This window comes from Sinocyclocheilus anshuiensis, unplaced genomic scaffold, assembly GCF_001515605.1.
Source record: "Sinocyclocheilus anshuiensis isolate Anshui unplaced genomic scaffold, SAMN03320099.WGS_v1.1 scaffold738, whole genome shotgun sequence".
In the NCBI taxonomy this organism is placed as follows: Eukaryota; Metazoa; Chordata; class Actinopteri; order Cypriniformes; family Cyprinidae; genus Sinocyclocheilus; species Sinocyclocheilus anshuiensis.
The window spans coordinates 148,451-168,685 of record NW_015542364.1 but is presented as its reverse complement, the minus strand read 5'-3'; positions in this window follow the sequence as shown (position 1 = coordinate 168,685).

The window sequence follows — 20,235 nt, the reverse complement described above, 5'->3', positions numbered from 1 at the left end:
AGATCTTTTTTATGCCCAAACATGCACACTACACACTGACTAAAATTCAAAAAGTGAAAAAGCATAATAGGACCGCTTTAAGTAGTTTATTGTACTCAAAACATTTAACTAGAAAAATCAGGTTGACAAAAATCCCCACAAATGACTTTTCCATGCCTGAAAATCAAACTTTTGAAATTCCTTTATATTTCCAGCTTCTCTTATAGCATTAACTTACAGTTTTGAAGCATATGTCTTGATTTAGCAGTCTGACAGCTCATGCACGTCTGTCTTCAGATCTCTGTTATCATGAGTTTGAGTTCAGGAGCTCGACTCTGCTGCAGTCGGAGGAGTTTTCTGTGCGTCGGCCCTGTTGCGTGGGGATTTTGAATATGAAACTCGTCAAATACAGTGTTTGAACACTTTTATCACATGGCTGGTGGTGTTTTGCTGTAAAGCATACTGTAAGGAGAGCTGACAGACGCCGTCGTACGGCAAAACTCAATCTCAGCTTTAGCTCCAGTAACTCACCTGCCGCAGAAAGATTCATTTCTGTCAACCCACCAGCTCAGTGAAGCATCTGTCTTTAAGACAATATGTGGGAGTCTAGAGGTTTGTGTGATACATCAAGTCGAGCTTCCCACACTAAACTGCACGTTGTCTGCCGGTGGATGTGTCCTGCTAACTTTGTTCCCCTTCAGACGGCTTATGAGTGCACACTAGAGAGGTGACCTCTTTAGCACACAGCTGCGTGATGGCCCTTTTATCCTTTTCATACAGTATTTCTTCCTGTTCAAACGGCTTCAAATAAAGAGAAGCATTCAAAGCACCATGGATGAAGGATGTTCTTATGAAGTGATAGTTTTTAGAGTTTATCAGCCGCTCCACTGGGTGACATTGACTGCATTTACATGCACTGGAATATTCTGATATTTATCATGGCCATATTCACATTAAGTATGTGTCATGTAAATGCATTGTGAATCTCTCCTAGTTTATATTTTCTTAGAATAATATAGGATGAAGCAGAATAATTGTTCCAAATAGCTGTTCTTTTAAAGATATAACAGGGATTTTATATTTTGTTTTATGCTTATTATATTACTTATAATCCTCATGCTGATAATACAGCATATTTCGACATTGTAATTTTTTTTTTAATCTTATATATTTTGTTTGATATTTTTTATATTTATACTTTTTATACTTTTAGTTTTTAATATTTTAGAAATATTTCATACACATTTGCACTAATGTGAGACTGGTGTGATAAAATCACTTAACATTTTCTGTTTTGAGTTAACGGACTTGACTTTTCTAAGTAATAATTTTTTTTTTTGTATAATTTTTCTAATTGATATATTTCACATTTTCATATTACTGTTTATATATATAGACATTTACATATTATTTTGCAGTTAATAGACATCCATACATTTTTTTAAATGTTTGTTTTTGGACATTACACAAAATATTCAGATGTAATATAATTTATTTACATGTTATGTGTTATATGTATATATTTTTGTATTACATTTATTTTGTATTATATATTTTGTAATGACGTTAACACATTTCTTTACAGACTTACATTATTTTTTTTTATGTAAGTGTTTGTTTTTGCACATTATACAAAATATTCAGACGTAATATATCATAGGACAGGATAAGAAATCTTCCTGTTTTGTACATATGAAGAGTCTCCTTGAGAAGCTGAATGTTATCTGCGTTTGTACGTTGAGTTATGAGAGCAGGGAATACAGTCTGGAGATAATTCATTGCCAATCAAAAGCGAGCGCTCGTGGTCATGTGTCCCATGAGGAAGAACAACAGTAGGCCAGTGAAAAAGTGAACAAACCCTAGAGAGACCATGACAGTAACCAAAGAAAACTCAAAGGATGACGTTTCCCATGACCTTTCATGTTGATGTGCCGCAGTAGAATGCAACCGTTGGCATCTGGAAGTAAAATCCCATTTTCTTACTCCATAGAGAGAAGGACTTTTAGTGATAAGGTATAAAGAGTCATGTACCATGAGCCCTGATGCTGTTAATCGATGGTATATCTTTTGTAGAAACCAGAATGAGATTTTAACGTATTATTTTTATGTTTTTAGCCAAATTTAAATGAAGAAATGGTTTAAAAAATGGTAGAGGCAATAGTTCACTCTAATGAAGGACTGAAAATGACAGAATTGTTCAGTCTCTCTGTGCTTATAATATATAACTTAAAATGTATCGCTTTTATGCTTGGTTGTCATAATATATGAGCTATACAGTGCACAGCACCCCCTCTAAAACTTAACAAATTCAACAAGTCTGCTTGATCAATTACCAAAGAAGAAAGTCAAAATTATTCAGGAAAATAAGATTTTCTTATCGACGTGATAAAATGTTGGTTTCAAAAATGAGTAAACCCTCCTGAAAGTTACTAAATAAAGCTAAAAAAAAAATCTAGTGTAGGTTTAAGGCAATTTTTGGTCAACAGGTAAGTATGTTGAACCAAAACTTTTAAAGATAAGTAATTTCCTGACAATTAAAAGTGTTATATAGCCCACTGAATCATACTCAGACTTAATGCTGGCAGCAGTGGAACCACTTGGGAGAGAACTGCCAGGTGACTTATTTCTTAGCATAAAAGAGGTCAATGGTACAAGAGGAATACCAAATCATTGTTTTAAGTGTGAAAATATAGCAAAAGTATCACTGACATTGAAAAGCAATGGACTTGTGACAAGGCCCCTGAAATAATCAGGTCTTCACTTTAAGCTTTCATTTTAGTGATGAGTGATTTTTTGCTAGAAAAAGAGCTGGCGAAATAACATGCAAGTGTCTCAGAGCCGGCAAAAGCTGTGAAAAGAGTGACACTTTATCTCACAGAGTAAGAGGCAGCATGCAGAAGTGACATGCATGCTTGTTAATCCACACCAGAACTACCCACTGTAGCCAAAGCACAATAAACTCATTTAACCTCTTCCAGGGCCCATATTTACAAAATAGAGACTTCTGGGAATCCATACTCTGGTCTCAAGAGACCAAGTCAATCATTTCGGATCCAAAATGTTCTGGTGTTGCTAGAGGAGGAGTACAGAGAGAAGTGTATGGTTCCCACAGTGACGTTCAGTGTTAGTAAAGCTTTTATATAGGGATGAGTGAGTGCTGAAGGTGTGAGGGAGTTGTGCTTTATCAATGCTGTCATCAATTCACACACTACTGTGTGATGTAATACACAAACTTGAAACTGAAGATGCTACCCTCTCCTCATTCCCTGAGATGCTGGCCATTTTTTAACAGGACAATGATGATATTCATTCTCCCAAGGTGAAAATCCTTCAGTGGACATGTATTTCACTCAATCTTAACACTCTTGAGCTGCTGTGAGAGATTCTGTAGAGACGGGTTGAGCAACACTCCCCATTAAAGACCAGAGCATTTAAGGAGCTCGTCCTCCAGGAGTTATACAGGACAGATGCAGTATACTTATAGTTCTGGAGGACATAATAAGTACTAGAATATTATACATTTGCTGAATGAAATCGAGCGTGTACTAATTTCTGCAGTCCTTCATTTAAACTAAATTGGCTAATTTACTTATTTTACAGAAAATTGTAACGAATTCGGTCCATGGACTTCCGTTTATTCACCACCAGAGGTCACCCTTTCCATTACATTGACTCTCGCACAACACAAACTGTTGCATAGCACCCCGGACTACATATCCCATCATTCTTTGCACGATTTGCACACTGCACTGATTGCACTCATTGCACACAGCTGTTTCTAATCACCTCACTCACTATATAACACCCACTCTAACCACCTTTCTCTGCTGAGTATTGTTTAGCCCGTACCCCATTCCGAGTCTCTGTGTTTTCCTTGTTTTGCCTTGCCTTGCCTGTTTCCGCGGTTTCTGATCTTTGCCTGTTTTCCTGGATTTTTCCCTCTCGTCTCGCCCCTGTGATTCTGTCTGCCGATCGGTGACCTACGCTAGCCCTGGGACTATTCTTGTGTTTTGCCCGCCATATACCTGTTTGCCATTGTTTGACCCTGCCTGTTTACCACGTCTCTTTAATAAAGCTTGCAGATGGATCCACACGTCTCACGTCTCGTCAGCCCCGTTACAGAAAATATTGGTGTATATTTCTTTGTTTTTATTAAGTATATGTTTAATACATTTCAATTTTGCCAACTTTCCATTAATTATATTAGTGATAATTAAGAAAATACATCTGTTATAATTATTCAGAAGGAGTGGACTCATTTTAGTGTGCACTAACACTGTTATTAGTTTTTTTTAGTCACACTAGTCTAATAATATTACTAGTATTATATTTTATTTTTGTATTTTTATATTTAAACATTTTATATTACTTTTGTTTTTACATGTTCAGACAATATTTTTGTATTTTTTGTTTTGTATTTTTATAGTCATACATTTTATTTTATTATATGTTATATACATTTTTATAGACGTACACGTTAATATGAGACTAGTGAGAAATCAATTAACCTTTAACCCTAACCCTAACCTAACCTACTGTTTTAAGTTAATTGACTTAAATGAATAGACTTCCATTGTGTTAAATAATAAATGTTTGTTTTATCACACTAATCTCTAATATACATGATGTTATAATAAATATTAATTTAATAACTTAAAATATATTGCATATAGCCAGTGAGATATATATACCGTATATAATAGCTGTAATAGTATTACAATTACTATAGAACTTTTACAAATTGTACATTTTTTTCTTTAATATCTATAAGTCCATTTTTTTTAAGTAGTACATCTAACCTGATTCCATTATGTAATGCAGTTTTTTAATGGGATGTTTAGTTCATTAACTCTAATGGGTCTTAAAATTAAAACTTAAACTGTAGTTTGTAATGTTGTGATTCAACTCTAGTTTGGATCATGCCATGGTTTAACTCTTTATTTAAGGAAGTTCTGAAAATTAATGGAAGAAATGCTTTCAGGAACCAAGGACACTGGAAAAGTACAATTCTGTTGTGCAAAGTTCAAGAATCGACTAGAAATGTCCGAGTTATACAATATATGAGTTATGATGTCATTGAGTTCACTGAAGAGTTATGCATCTTTAGCCGTTCCAGCCTGAGTATCCTGTGTTTCATTTATAATGAAAAGAAAAGGCATGAAATATCACACAACCATAAAAGTGATTATTTTGGAGGAGATGAGAATAAGACATTTCATCTCAAAGAAATGCCGCTTACAAAGCCCCGGCTAGACGCATTCAGCTGAGTGAAAAGAATCAAATCTGGGCTTTTTCTTTCATTCTTGCAACCCAACACCACACATTTCAATCTGTCACCGTGTGAATTGTTGCAGAAACTGTAATGACATTTTATGCCGTGTGATTAAACATATTTTATTTCCATTTCTACAAGAGATGACAGTGTGAAAAAGGCCACATGCGAATGAGTCCATATGCTTGACCAAAAACCAAAACAATCCATTTTTCACTCATAAATTAAGGTCAGTGGCGCGGCAAAAATTCTCAAACTGATGACTTACATAGACTTTATATCAAGTGTTGAAATAACTTTCTTTTGTAAGGATCTTTAAATGTAACTCATTCAAATTCAGGATTTCATTCACTAACCCTCAGTGTTGATTTCTTTGGCAAGCACCACTATGTATATTTTTGTAAATAATTAAGAAGCAGCAGCACACACATACTACACTGTTCAAAAATAGCCTCAATTAACATAATTTGTTCAAAATGGGCCACAAATTCATTTTAGGTCAATTTTAGGCTTTCTCTTTTCTCTCGCAGAGAACTGAGCGCTGCTAAATGCGTTTTGCCGCTTTCTGTTGGACTGTGTTAAGATCTCAATTAAGATACAGCCGAGTAAATTGAGCTGAAAAAGCGTGGAGTTCTCCAGCAGTGTCACATACTGATTTGAACTGATTTAAGAGACCAAGAAGATACTTTGAGGTGGACAAACCAGTTAACAGATGGTAAAAATATCTCTGAGGCCTTGACTGCACATCATATCTGTAACACACAGGTCGCACAGGCTGCTTATCTAGCTTATACTTGAAACTTTCCATCATGTACTGCGAATATTGTTGAGTTTGCTGTTGGTGATTCTTACTTATAAGTTGCTTTGTATAAAAGCATTTGCTAAATGAGTAAATTGAAATGGCATGTACACTGGAGGAAAAAAAGACTTCAAAACTAGATGCTTTTAAAAACGTTCAGAGAATGTTCCTTTAACCAAGAAAAACAGTTTTATAAGTTAAGTTTCTTCTGGTAACATAAATAGAATGTTTATTCAAAGTTATCTGGTCTTTAAGTTAGCTCAAAAACTTTTATTCATCGTCCATGGAGTGTGTTTTTTTCTTCTTCAATATTTTAGCTAAACACTTGTGTAACAAATGTTTCAGAACGTTCAGAGAACATTCAGAAGTAACATTCACATAATGTTTGAAAAATGATCAAATGGAATGTTCCCTTATATTCACATAACCAAGATTAATTTTTTAAAGGGATAGCTCACCCAAAAATGAAAATTCTGTCATCAATTTCTCACCCTCATGTCGTTCCAAACCTTTAAGACCTTCGTTCATCTTCGGAACACAAATTAAGATATTTTTGATGAATTCCGATTGAATTATTTCAATCATTAAACAGTACGACAAAACGTTGTAAAAACACTTAAAGTGCCTTAATATATTTAAAACAGTAATATTCTCTATATTAATGATGCATAGTTTACATAGGCAAGCAGAAGAGGCCGGAATATGAACGCAATCCGCTTAATGATTCAGTGTTTTCCTTCTAATGGTTTTCTATGGGAAACAATTTAATGTGAAACTTTGCACATTGCGTTTATATTCTGGCTTCATCTGCTTGCCTGTACAAAATATACATAATCAATAAGGTGTTTACTGAATTTCGCCTTTTGATATCTGCGTTTTACTACATTACTACTTAATGCAAACTGCGTAAAAATAACTGGCGGTCAGTGGAGCAAAACTTCGTTTTGCCCTCCAGGTGGGCGTTCCTATAAGGGTGTAACGTCACGTGAAAATTATCAATAGACAGCAAGGATCCTTACACGATCAAGGCTCAGAAACATAGCAAGAACATCATTAAAATAGTCCATGTGACATCAGGGGTTCAACCGTAACTTTACGAAGCTACGAGAATAATTTTTGTGCACAAAGAAAACAAAAATAACGACTTTATTAAATAATTTGTCTCCTCTGCATCACCCTATAGCGCCATTTTGTTTACGTATGTGATACTCTCCAAAATGGTGCTATAGGGTGATGCGGAGGAGACGAATTGTTGAATAAAGTCAATATTTGTGTTTTCTTTGCGCACAAAAAGTATTCTCGTAGCTTCGTAAAGTTACGGTTGAACTACTGATGTCACATGGATTATTTTAACAAACTCTTGCTATGTTTCTGAGACTTGGTCGTGTTAGGATCCTTGCTGTCTATGGGAGCGTCAGAGAGCTCTCGGAATTCATCAAAAATATCTTCATTTGTGTTCCGAAGATGAACGAAGGTCTTATGGGTTTGGAACGACACGAGGGTGAGTAATTAATGACAGAATTTTCATTTTTGGGTGCACTATCCCTTTAAAAACTAGACGTTTTGAATGTTCAGAGAACTCTTCTGAACAAATTTTTGTTAGCTGGGTAGTATTTAATGTTCAATCAAAATTTTCAGAGGTTTCTGATAATATGTTCGTGAATTGCATTGCCTTTCCTCATTCTAATCATTGAATAAGCAGCAGTATACACTTCTATATACAAGCCTGTCAATTTTCCATCTGTTTCACAGCCGCAAATATTTAGATCACCTCTCAAAAGAATAAAACAAAGGTATGTGAAAATGCAAGTTTTGGCCATTTGCAATCCATATAAAGCACCCGCGGCAATATTTCAATCATTAAACAGTGCGACAAAACGTGGTAAAAACACTTAAAGTGCCTTAATATATTTAAAACAATAATATTCTCTATGTTAATGATGCATAGTTTACATAGGCAAGTAGATGAGGCCGGAATATGAACGCAATCCGCTTAATGATTCAGTGTTTTCCTTCTAATGGTTTTCTATGGGAAACAATTTAATGTGAAACTTTGCACATTGCGTTTATATTCTGGCTTCATCTGCTTGCCTGTACAAAATATACATAATCAATAAGGTGTTTACTGAATTTCGCCTTTTGATATCTGCGTTTTACTACATTACTACTTAATGCAAACTGCGTAAAAATAACTGGCGGTCAGTGGAGCAAAACTTCGTTTTGCCCTCCAGGTGGGCGTTCCTATAAGGGTGTAACGTCACGTGAAAATTATCAATAGACAGCAAGGATCCTTACACGATCAAGGCTCAGAAACATAGCAAGAACATCATTAAAATAGTCCATGTGACATCAGGGGTTCAACCGTAACTTTACGAAGCTACGAGAATAATTTTTGTGCACAAAGAAAACAAAAATAACGACTTTATTAAATAATTTGTCTCCTCTGCATCACCCTATAGCGCCATTTTGTTTACGTATGTGATACTCTCCAAAATGGTGCTATAGGGTGATGCGGAGGAGACGAATTGTTGAATAAAGTCAATATTTGTGTTTTCTTTGCGCACAAAAAGTATTCTCGTAGCTTCGTAAAGTTACGGTTGAACTACTGATGTCACATGGATTATTTTAACAAACTCTTGCTATGTTTCTGAGACTTGGTCGTGTTAGGATCCTTGCTGTCTATGGGAGCGTCAGAGAGCTCTCGGAATTCATCAAAAATATCTTCATTTGTGTTCCGAAGATGAACGAAGGTCTTATGGGTTTGGAACGACACGAGGGTGAGTAATTAATGACAGAATTTTCATTTTTGGGTGCACTATCCCTTTAAAAACTAGACGTTTTGAATGTTCAGAGAACTCTTCTGAACAAATTTTTGTTAGCTGGGTAGTATTTAATGTTCAATCAAAATTTTCAGAGGTTTCTGATAATATGTTCGTGAATTGCATTGCCTTTCCTCATTCTAATCATTGAATAAGCAGCAGTATACACTTCTATATTTTAATTTAGTGAATCGCACTGAAGGAAAGATTTACACGTTTGACCCTTTGCCCTGCTGTCTAATGTATTTCTGTAGTGTTTTATGAGGCGTTCGCTGCAGGCACATGAAGAAACTCATTTGCATAGAGTGCTCATTCAGCGCGCAGCTAATAGAGAGATCGTATGTATAGATTAGACGCTCTCAGGTGGACGTAACATTAAGAAAAACAATTATTTCTCCCTAGTTCAGTCAGTGTTGCACATTATCAGCATCTTGCGTCTATTGAATTGATGTCTTCTTTTCAAAATGTTCAATTTCTCATTTGTAAAGTGGATGCAATGAATAATTTAATAACAAGTCGTGTGTGTGTGTGTGTGTGTGTTTGGAAATGCACGAACAACAAGGCCACATAATGAAATCAATACAATCAAATGCAGCCAAGCACGCTGCAACATAAATGCTGCTTCAGCACGTCCATGGTGTGTTTAAAGAACAAATACATCGAAATTTTTTATGCTCTCATCACCTCTACAAGGTTATCTGTATCAGAGCGCCACAACATCCGTCCTGCCTTTGGCTTTTGCTGATGGCTGCTCCTTTGCTCGGCTCTTATTTTCTAATTTAACTCATACTGTACATTTGCTGACTTTCAGATCCTCATAAGAGCTCTATTTGGCTCGCGCGAGATATTAGACGAGGAAATAATTCACCTTTATATTTAGCTAATGACCACTGTATGAAGAAAAGAGCGCTGGTTAATACTTCCAGATTACATTACTGCACGTCCTGATTTTGCTGAGTTAGATGTGTTCCTAGGTCAGCATATTTTATTTGACCCTGGGACAACATTTTAATCCAAAAATGTAGTCTTGACCATATCCCTATACCTAAACCTAACCTTAGCCTTAAAAATCAGAGGAAATGATAGATGAATGACACTGATGTACAAGCACCAAACACTGATTGTAAGCCTAAACTTCACAAAAACTATAAACTGGTTCTTCAAATCTGATTGGTTAATCACAATGTTGTTCCAGGGTCAACAAAGATGTAAAATCTTGGTAAAATCAGGTTCTGCGCTGGGGAAATGGCATGATTGGATCCTTCAGGGCAATTTTACAAATTTTGTGCTTTTCTATAGGAAAGGAAAATTGTTCATTAATATCTCAATTGTTTCTCGTAAAAAATCTGGAGAGCAAATGGGGATGTTTGGTGAATTTTTCAGGTGTTTCTCCTGAAAAAATCTCCATATGAACTCCGCATAGCTTTGTACTCTTACTGTATGACAACTATTGACTCATTTGAGTTTATTCTTATTCCTTAAATTTAGGAGAAACATCTTGATTTGTGAGAGACATGTTGATATTTAACCCCGTAAAGCCTGATATATGAATTAATAGTCTAAAAAAAATACATTTTTTAAATGGAAGAGTTTATTGAACCTTTAGAAAAAAACAAAAAAAAGTTGCTTATGTTTTTTTGTTTTGTATCATATCTGATACATCAGGCTTTTATGACTTATATACTCTAATGCAGTGAGAATATGGTGAAAAAAACCAGCTGAGTTTTATTCAGAGACTCAAACTGAACAAAAATGCAATTGGGTGCAGATGTTGATATTTATATGGACAAAAAGTGATGAAATTATGCTGCTTGTAATGTAAATCAATGAGATCTTTATAACAGTACAGCAGATACTAGTCCTCACTCTATATCTCCAATAATATGTCTTGAAATGATCCAAACATAATGCAATGCAATCCAATGCTGATTGAGAGATGAAGAAATAAAGGCTCCTCAGAAGATGTGAGATGTTCTGGAGGCTTGTGAAGATCATTCCTCCGCTGAGGAACAGTGAAAGTAAAGCTTCTGGAAACAAACGCTCCTCAAAAGATCCTGATGTTCAGATTTGAGACTCACTGATTTTTCTAAAAAAAATGATTTATGGAGAAATCAAGTAAAGCCGAGCTGCTTCAGTCCAGTAAGTGTTCATCTGGAAATATTACTACAGTTATTCTTACGTTCTCTTGATGGAAATCAAGATTTGACAGTAAAAAGACACGTAAAGCACCAGCTGAAGGATTGTACAATTACACTAAAAGACCTTTTACTTGATAAAAACTCTAAAACTATCAGACGACAGAAGGCATGGAGTAGATTGTGTGCAACAGGTTTAACAACGAAGTTTGATCCTGTTGATTATTTAGAGACCTTAAAAATCCCTAATCAAATACGATACCGTAGCTTTATAGGGTTAAACAAAACTTCAGAACTCCATAAAGTCACTTGAGCATTGAAAGAGCAATCTACATATAAGCCATTTGAAATGCAAAAACATTCACATTTAGCATTAAGTGGAGAAAGTGCAAGCACTGGATTCTGTATACGTGAAGCCACAGGTGGAGTCTAGACCCGTGGCATTTTGACGGCTTGATAGACGGCAAGAGTGCTGTGATTTTCTTTAATAGGATTTGACACCAAAGGCCAAACTAAACTGAAGGACAATGAAACCACTGACATTTCCTCCCCGTTTGTGTGATCAATAACTGTGGCGAGAAGCAGACATGCTCCAGGAGCTGAATCTTATTCCTCAAAACCATATTTTCTAAGCGTTTCATGTGACTGCGCTCCTGCTCACCTGCTGGGAATTTAGATTTTGGCCTTGCTTCGCTATAGATCATTGCATTTTAGGAAGACCTTTTCGAGAGTTCTTCTCTACCATTGGCGTGACTTTTGCAGCTTCCTGGCATCCTGCCTTAGATCTGTGAATGAGTCCTTGGAACATGATGAAGTTAGAGTTGGCCTGACACTGTCCTAAAACATCTCGATTTCTTCACTTTATTAAAGGGATAGTTCACCCAAAATTAATGGTTCTATTAAAAACTTTTTACTAAAAGCTTCTTTTGGGAACTTAAAATGGTACTTTTTTTTGCATTGCTGTGAAAAACCCCTGTAGAGTATATAGTATATACTGTAGATCAAAAATGAAATTTAATTGATCACTTGTGCATATGAAAAAGAGCAGCGTGAACATTGTGCCTTACTATCTCCTTTTGTGTCCTACTGCGCACAGAAAATCGCGGGATTGAAATGTACAGAGGGAAAGTAAATAGCAATTTGCTGTTTTGGTTCTATTGCATTTTTGCAAGTTTGAGAAGAAGGTACATAAGAAAATCACCCTCATGCACTCAGTCCAGGTTTGTTCAGAGGTAATAAGCAAACTAAATATAGCCTGAACAACACAAACAAGCATCTTGACCAGCTCTGGTGCCTTCCAGCTGGCTGGGACAGATAATTGACCCGTCTTGGCAACTCGAACTGGATAACAGGTACAGTCATGAATCTCTCTGAGCGATCAGTCCGGTTAGAGAGGGCTTCAGGAAATTCCAGCAGCAGAAAAACCAAAAATGCAATTCTTCCACACACAGCAGCTTTTGAACAGAACAGCCACTGGAACGTTAATAGAAACCTAAATTGGTTTTGGAGTTATCATTTGGTTTTCTCCATACAGTCTTAGCGGTTGTGCAATTTTACATTTTTCTTTTCAAGAAATACAATAACCAATTGTCCTGGGTTTCCTTTTGTTTTCCCAAGTCCTTGAAATTGATAAAAGTGCTGGTCGGGTGGAAGTATTAAAGCGTGATCGTTTGTTCTCCAGGCACTTCTGAAGGCAAATATTCTCAATCGTATGAAACATATGTGCTATATCAGTATCATCAGTTTAACACAGATTTCCCTACACTTTCCATGTTACTCTGGCAAAATAAACTGTTACGTTGCACTACATTATGAAAGCACATGCTTCTAGTGGCATAAACTGTTTCATCAATTTGTACATACTTGCAATTGATAATACAATGGAAGTGTGCATTGCGCTCTGTTTTGTGTCCATTGGGCTGCACTAGTGAGCATTAGTGTAAATGATCTTTTTCAGGTTGGTTAGGGGCATGTACAGTATGTAGTACAAATGCTGTAACTACTGTACATTATTCTGCAGGCAAAAAGCATATTTTTGCATTGAAGGGATCTGTACTCAGTTTTTTTTTGTAAACTAAAATTAATTTTTTTATATATTTTTATTCATCCTCTTACCACATTTTTTATTTATATTTTAGTGTTTACAGTCAGAGTCAGCACTTGTAATGTGGCTGTGATGAAGATAGATATACTGTAGAAATTGTACATTTTGTTACATTGAATTTAATTGAGAATACCTTTTAAATTACAATTCAGTTCCTGCGTTTGAATTGAAATTGCAAACAGGATGAAGAATTGCAATTTGAATTTGAATGCAAGTAGAATTTTATATGCATTGAAATTAAAATAAACTTTGAACTAGAAATGCAACATTTATAAAGACAAACTTTGAATGCTGACTTGGCCGTGTCTGAAAGTTTTGAAGTCTTTGAAAGTTTAAAATGCATTGGATTATTTTCTATCTCTTATTTATAAGACAGACAGAAGGATAGATAGAACGATAGAACAATGATACATAAACGGAACAATCAATTGATAGATATGTGTTTGAAATGTCCCCTGTATATGTTTTTTGTTGTTGAAATATTCATCATATTTAATAAATTAACTTTTGTGGCTCATGTTGGAAGAACACTTCATTTCCCAGAGTGCATTGCCTGTGTTGAATTTAATTGAATTAAAATGAACTTTTTTAATGGAATTCAGTTCAGCTGTTGGGTTTTAGCTTTGCTGCTGTTGATCAAGATGTTTTTTTACTCATGAAAACTTTGTGATCAAAGAAACTTTGGCATAAACATATTATTTATAAAGTGGTAGCAGTAATATTAAAGCACATCCCATTTTCCTTTAGTCACAGACACAGGCGTATTGAAGCAAACACATTCTTATAATTCTCAATTTCATATGACAGTGATCGTGTTTCATATTAGATCTAAAATAAACTCCAAGGCATTATCTGTCAGAAATTTCAAAACTCATTTAAATCACTGTCTGTCAGAGTATTTCAGAAAATATGTGTTATGAAAAAATCCTGTTATGTTGTTGAGGATTGTTCTATGATATTCAGTGTTAGTAATGTAACGAGACGTCACATCTCATTATTCCACTGTAATGCGCACACAACACTCACTCCTGTCAAACTGCACTGGAATATTTGACTGCGGTTTAGAATTCAGCGTGTCATTTCCTGCGAGTGATGATGTGGACGGTGCTGTATGACACGCCCAGCGTGCCCGGATTGACGTGAATGTAGTGAGAGCGTGATGTGTGCTGCATTCCTGCGTTCATGCGCTCCTCCTGAAATGATGCGTGTCAGAAATGAGGCGATAAGAAGTGATTCGCATGTCAGGACTGAACCTCCAACAGCATTTTCCACATCGGTCAGAGAGTGATCTGCTGCGGCGCTTTCATGCATTATTCAAGCTGTGAACTCTGAAGAAGTTATAGTATGTTGCCAGGGTGTTGTTGTTAGGGGTGGAAAATTTCTGGTAAATTTCCAGAAATTTTTTGAAAAAGTTTCCAATATTTTCCAAAAATTTACTGGAAATTTTTTTTACCTCTTTGCAACCCTAGTTGCTATGCATTTGCTTGGGTTTTCTGGGTGGTTGCTAAGATAAGATGTTGCCAGGGTGTTGCTATGTAGTTGCTTGGTATTCTGAGTGATTGTTAGGACAGTACACAGTGGTTGCTAGCATATTATAGGATGTTTATTGCATTATTCAGGTTGTGAACTCTGAAGGAGTTACAGGATGTTGCCAAGGTGTTGCTATGCAGTTATTTGGGTATTCTGGCTGGTTGCTAGGATACGATGTTGCCAGGGTGTTGCTATGTAGTTGCTAAGGTATTCTGGGTGATTGTTAGGACAGTACACATTGGTTGCTTGCATATTATAGGATGTTTTTTTTTTTTTTGCATTGTTCAGGTTGTGAACTCTAAAGGGGTTATAGGATGTTGCCAGGGTTTTGCTATGCTGTTGATTGGGTTATCTGGGTGGTTGCTAGAGTGTGACAGAATGTTGCCAGGTCATTACTATGCAGTTACTGGAGTTTCTTGGTGGTTGTCAGGGTGTTGCTATTCAGTTGTTAGGGTTCGCTAGATGGCATTACTTGCTAGGATACTATAGTATGTAGCCAAGGTGTTGCTATGCAGTTACTGAACAATACAGGTACTGTAAGTTTTTCTTTTAGTTTGTTGCTATGCAGTTGTTAATGTATTCTGGGTGGTTACAAGGATGTTGCCAGGGTGTTGCTATATAGTTGCTAGGATTTTCTGGGTGATTGTTAGGGCATTACACAGTGATTGCTAGGATGTTATAGGATGTTGCCAGGGCATTGCTGTGCAGTTGCTAATGTATATGTTTTTCTTTTAGTGTGTTGCAATGCAGTTGTTAGGGTATTTTGGGTGGTTGCTAGGGCATTGCTCAATGGTTGCTTTAGTGACAGAGAGCAATCTGTAGTTCATCTTTCTTACATTATTCAGGCTAGGATTTTTTAGGTGGTTGCTAGGGCATTGCTCAGTGGTCTCTAGGATGTTGCAAGGTTACTATGGTACCTTAAGTGTTTTAGTGTGTTGTTATACAGTTTTTAGGGTATTCTGAGTGGTTGGTAGGATGTTGCCAGGGTGTTGCTATGCAGTTGCTAGGATGTTCTAGATGCTTGATTTAGCAGACAGAGAGCGACCCCCCGCAGTTCTTTTTTTCTTGCATTATTCAGGTTGTGAACTCTGCAGACACTGATGTTAGTAGGTGCTGCAGTCAGACTGTGCTGTACGTACCAGAGTAATGATGCAGACGATCGGAACAGCCTGCAGCCAATAAAAGTAAACGAGCCGCTGTCTCATTCAAGCCGTCGTCCTCCACAAACCCTCAGCCTGAGCCATTTGCTTTATTCTCATATGTGCCTCTCAGTTTGGGCTTGACAAGGTAATTTCTCTAATGAGGAGAGAAATGAGGATGAGTTCAAGCGTCCTGCGGGTCGTCCTGCGACACGTCATGTTTCGCAGTGAGGAATGGCGCAGTCACTCTGCATGTTTGCAGGCGTTAATTTACAAGACGCTCATGCAAATGATCAGCGACGCCACATTATTCACACACTGAGATTGTGTTTATTTTATTTGACCTGCAGTAGATTCGTACAGATTGTGAAAAACTTGTTTGTCTGCAAAAAATATACTGCCATGCTTTTTTAGTGTGTTGCTCTGCAGTTGCTAGGGTATTCTAGGTGGTTGCTAGGATGTTATAGAATGTTGCCAGGGTGTTGCTATGCAGTTGCTAAGGTACTTTATTTGTGTTTGTATTGCTTTGCAGTTGTTAGGGTATTCTAGGTGGTTGCTAGAATGTTACAGAATGTTGCCAGGGTGTTTCTATGCAGTTGCTAGGTGATTATGTCTTGTTCCTAGATGTTGCTCAGTGGTTCCTAGGATGTTATAGTTTTGTACGTTGCTAAGGTGCTGCTATGCAGTTGTTAAGGTACTGTGTTTATTTGTGTTTGTATTGCTATGCAGTTGTTAGGATATTCTAAGTGGTTGCTAGAATGTTATAGAACGTTGCCAGGGTGTTGCTATGCAGTTACCAGGTAATTGTGGGTTTTTTCTAGGTGCTGCTAGATGTTCCTAGGTGGTTCTTAAGATGTTATAGTACTGTATGTTGCCAAAGCATTGCTATGCATTTGCTATGGTACTGTATTTGTTTAAGTTTGTGTTGCTATGCAGTTGTTAGAGTATTCTAGGTGGTTGCTAGAATGTTATAGAATGTTGCCAGGGTGTTATGCAGTTGCTAGTGTATTTTGGGAGAATACATAGCTCAGTGGTTGCTAGGATGATAAAGATAGCCAGGGTGATGCTACTGTAAGTTTTTCTTTAGGTCTGTTGCTATGCAGTTGTTAAGGTATTCTGAGTAATTGCTAGGATATTATAAGATGTTACTAGGGTTTCTGGGTGGTTGCTAAGGTATTGCTCAGTGGTTGCTAGGATGTTAAAGTATGTTAGGCTATTCTGGGTTGTTGTTCTGATATTATAATATGTTGACAGGGTGTAGCTATACAGTTGCTAATACTCTAAGTGTTGGTTAGTGTTGCTATGCATTTGTTAATGTATTCTGGGCAGTTCGTAGGATGTTATACAACGTTGCTGGTGTGCAGTTGTTATCTGGGCTTTTGCTTGAATGTTATAACATGTTGCTAGAGTGATGCTATGCATTTGTTAGGGTATTATGGACTGTTGTAGGATGTTATAGCATGTTGCCAGAGTGTTGTTATGCAGTTGTTAGGGTATTCTAAGCGGATGCTAGAGTGTTACATCATGTTGCCAGAGTATTACTATGCAGTTGTTTAGGGTATTCTGTGTGATTCTAATTTTGTGTGACTGTTAGGGTTTTGCAAAATGTTGCCAGGGTTGTTCTATGCAGTTGCTAGGTAATTACGGGTTGTTCCTAGGTGTTGCTCAGTGGTTCCTAGGATGTTATAAGATGTTGCTGGGTGTTGCTATGCAGTAGTTTGGGGTATTTTGAGTGGTTATTCTTAGGTTAGGGAGGGTTTTTTAAATGTAATATAAATAAAGCTTTTCTCTAGGGAATGTTGCTGGTTGCTGTGGTGTTGCTAGGGCATTCCTGTGTGGTTTGTCCTAAATGTTTTGAATGGCCAAGGCCCCCCTGACAGGTAAAGCAACCAGTATGACTGTATGACTGACAGGTAAAGCAACCAGTCATATTTCGTTTTGTGCCGTGCCATGTTTCAAAAGTTCAAAGCTGCCTGAGTTCAAAGCAGCCACGTTTAGACGAGAGAAGTGCATATTTGCATAAGTGAGATCTCTCCACTCAACCGACGGCTCTTGGCACAGGATGAATAGATCACGGGGTGCGAGTTTACAATTGTGAGCATTTTTTCCGACACGCATCCGGAAAACGTTTTCCATGTCATGCTCTTGAAAAGCAGCAGTTTGGGAAGCAAACAGATGTCTATAAAAGTAAATTATGCTCCAGCGTTAACCCCTGCTTATGTTTATTCTGTCAGAAGCGTTTTGCCCACAGCATTGACTAATCGTGATTATTCAGAATCGTGTGTAGGTTGAGCAATTCATATTTCTCCTAAATGGCTTGCTGTCGACATGGGCTGGAATAAACCCACTTTGGAGTAAATCCAATTATCACATAAGAAAAGGCAATCCATATCAGATATGTAATTATACGCACTGCCTTCCCCTGTTTTTAAAAGGCCGAGCACACGCTGCCCTCTAAATGGCATCGCTCGTTTGTTTATCATAACAAATGAATAAGTCCATTGTCGACGCACAATGACATCTATGCAAATCCCTCCGACTGTGTTTCCCGGATTTATTTATGAATGGTCGCTCTAATAGTCGAGTCCTTATTTCCATGCACGCTTCGTACTTGTGTGACTTTGTGGTGAAAAGTCATTGGAATTAGCCAACGTTGTGACCGTATATTACCGAACAATTATAAGCTGCATTAGAGACTCTTAAATAATCAGGCCGTTTTTCCGCAGTTGCTACGGGACATGCTCTTAGCAACTGTAATTAACAGTACAACTAATTAACGAGGTAATGCACGAGTCTTGAGCTACTGTAAATACGTGTGTTTGTGGGTCGCTCTCCAGCACGGCTGGTAATTGCTTTTTTTAGCTCAAAATATTTGCTATCTTCTGTATGACAGTCAAATTGTCGCTGAAAGTGAGCCAGATGTTTCTCGGCCCTCTCGAGGCTCAGATGTGCTGTGCGCTGAACTGCGACCCAGTCCGTCTCGATGAAACATGAAATCACTCTCGCTGTATCTGAGAGCTCTGGTTTTATGACAAGTTAAAGGGATAGTTCACCTCAAAATGAACTACTGTCATCATCTACTCACCTTCGTGTCGTTCATAACCCCCGTGACTTTCTGTGAATCGCCAAATGAGACGTTTAGCACGTCGTCCAACTGTCGTTGGACATACAAAGGAAGTAGAGAATGAGCAAGAGCTGTCAAGATTCAAAAACAGACCAAAAAACCTCATGTTCATGTAGCTCCAGTATGTTTCCACATATATATGGGTTAATAGTGTTTTTGAAGCATCAGACACTTCACTTGCATTTAATATGCTTTCTATGTACTGTATATTAAATCAATCCCCGAACACTTTAAAAGAAAATTTGAACAGTCAACCCTTAATCCATATTATTGTTTTTATCTAAATAAAACTTTAAAAGCCTTATATAGGTTTTTAAATTGCACCTTTATGCTATTTCAACCTTGTTACTTAAAATAATAATAGCCAAGGAAGCTGACATTAAAACACCAACCAACCAGTTTCATAATTGCATATTGTAAAACACTTTACATTAGTTATTGCATTAGTTAACATGAACTTACCATGAACAATATATTTTTATATTTATTAACTTTTGTTAATGGTAGTTAATAAAAAAATCCAGTTGTTCATTGTTCATGTTAGTTCACAGGGCTTTAACTAATGTAAACAGATTAGATTTTAAAAATGTATTAGCAAATGTAACCAAGATTATTAAGTGCTGTAGTATTGATCGTTGTTAGTTCATCTTAACTAATGTAGTTAACTAATTTAACCTTATTATAAAGTTAGGGCCCTATGAAATCTCTTTTATTTTATTTTTTGGGGATGACAAGACACACCTGGACTCAATGAAACAATAGGAACAGGAAGGAAACCAAATATGGGCATGTCACATATGAGGGAAAACTAGGTCATGGAAGGCACATGGGGAGAAAAACACAACACAGACAGTCCATATTTCTGACATATCACCCACCCCTCCCGGAAGGCGCATCCTTGCGCCGAAGAAACAACAGAAGGAGTGACGGTTGGGAACTTGGGAGGAGGCTCAGGAGGAGGACGGACACCCGGGAGGGGTGTCCATGGGGGTGACGAAGGAGAGAGGAGCTAGGGAGGAGACAGGAGGGGCTCAGAGCAGGAGGAGCCAAGCTGGACCCAGGCCACAGCCATTACGATTACCCACAGTGGAGCCGACGGAGGGAGGAGCCATGGAGGAGGAATGGCCGCTGACTCCAGGCGGCCGACCAACGGCCGGCGGAGCAGGTGGCGGAGGAGCCCGAGGCGGAGACGGAGAGCCAATGAGCCAGGGGGATGCCGAGGATCCGGAGGGCCAGGGTGGAGACGAGGGTTCTGGCGACCGAGGTGGAGGCAGAGATTCAGAGATCTGTGGCAGAGCCGGAGCGACTGAGGACCAAGGTGGAGCTGGTGGGAG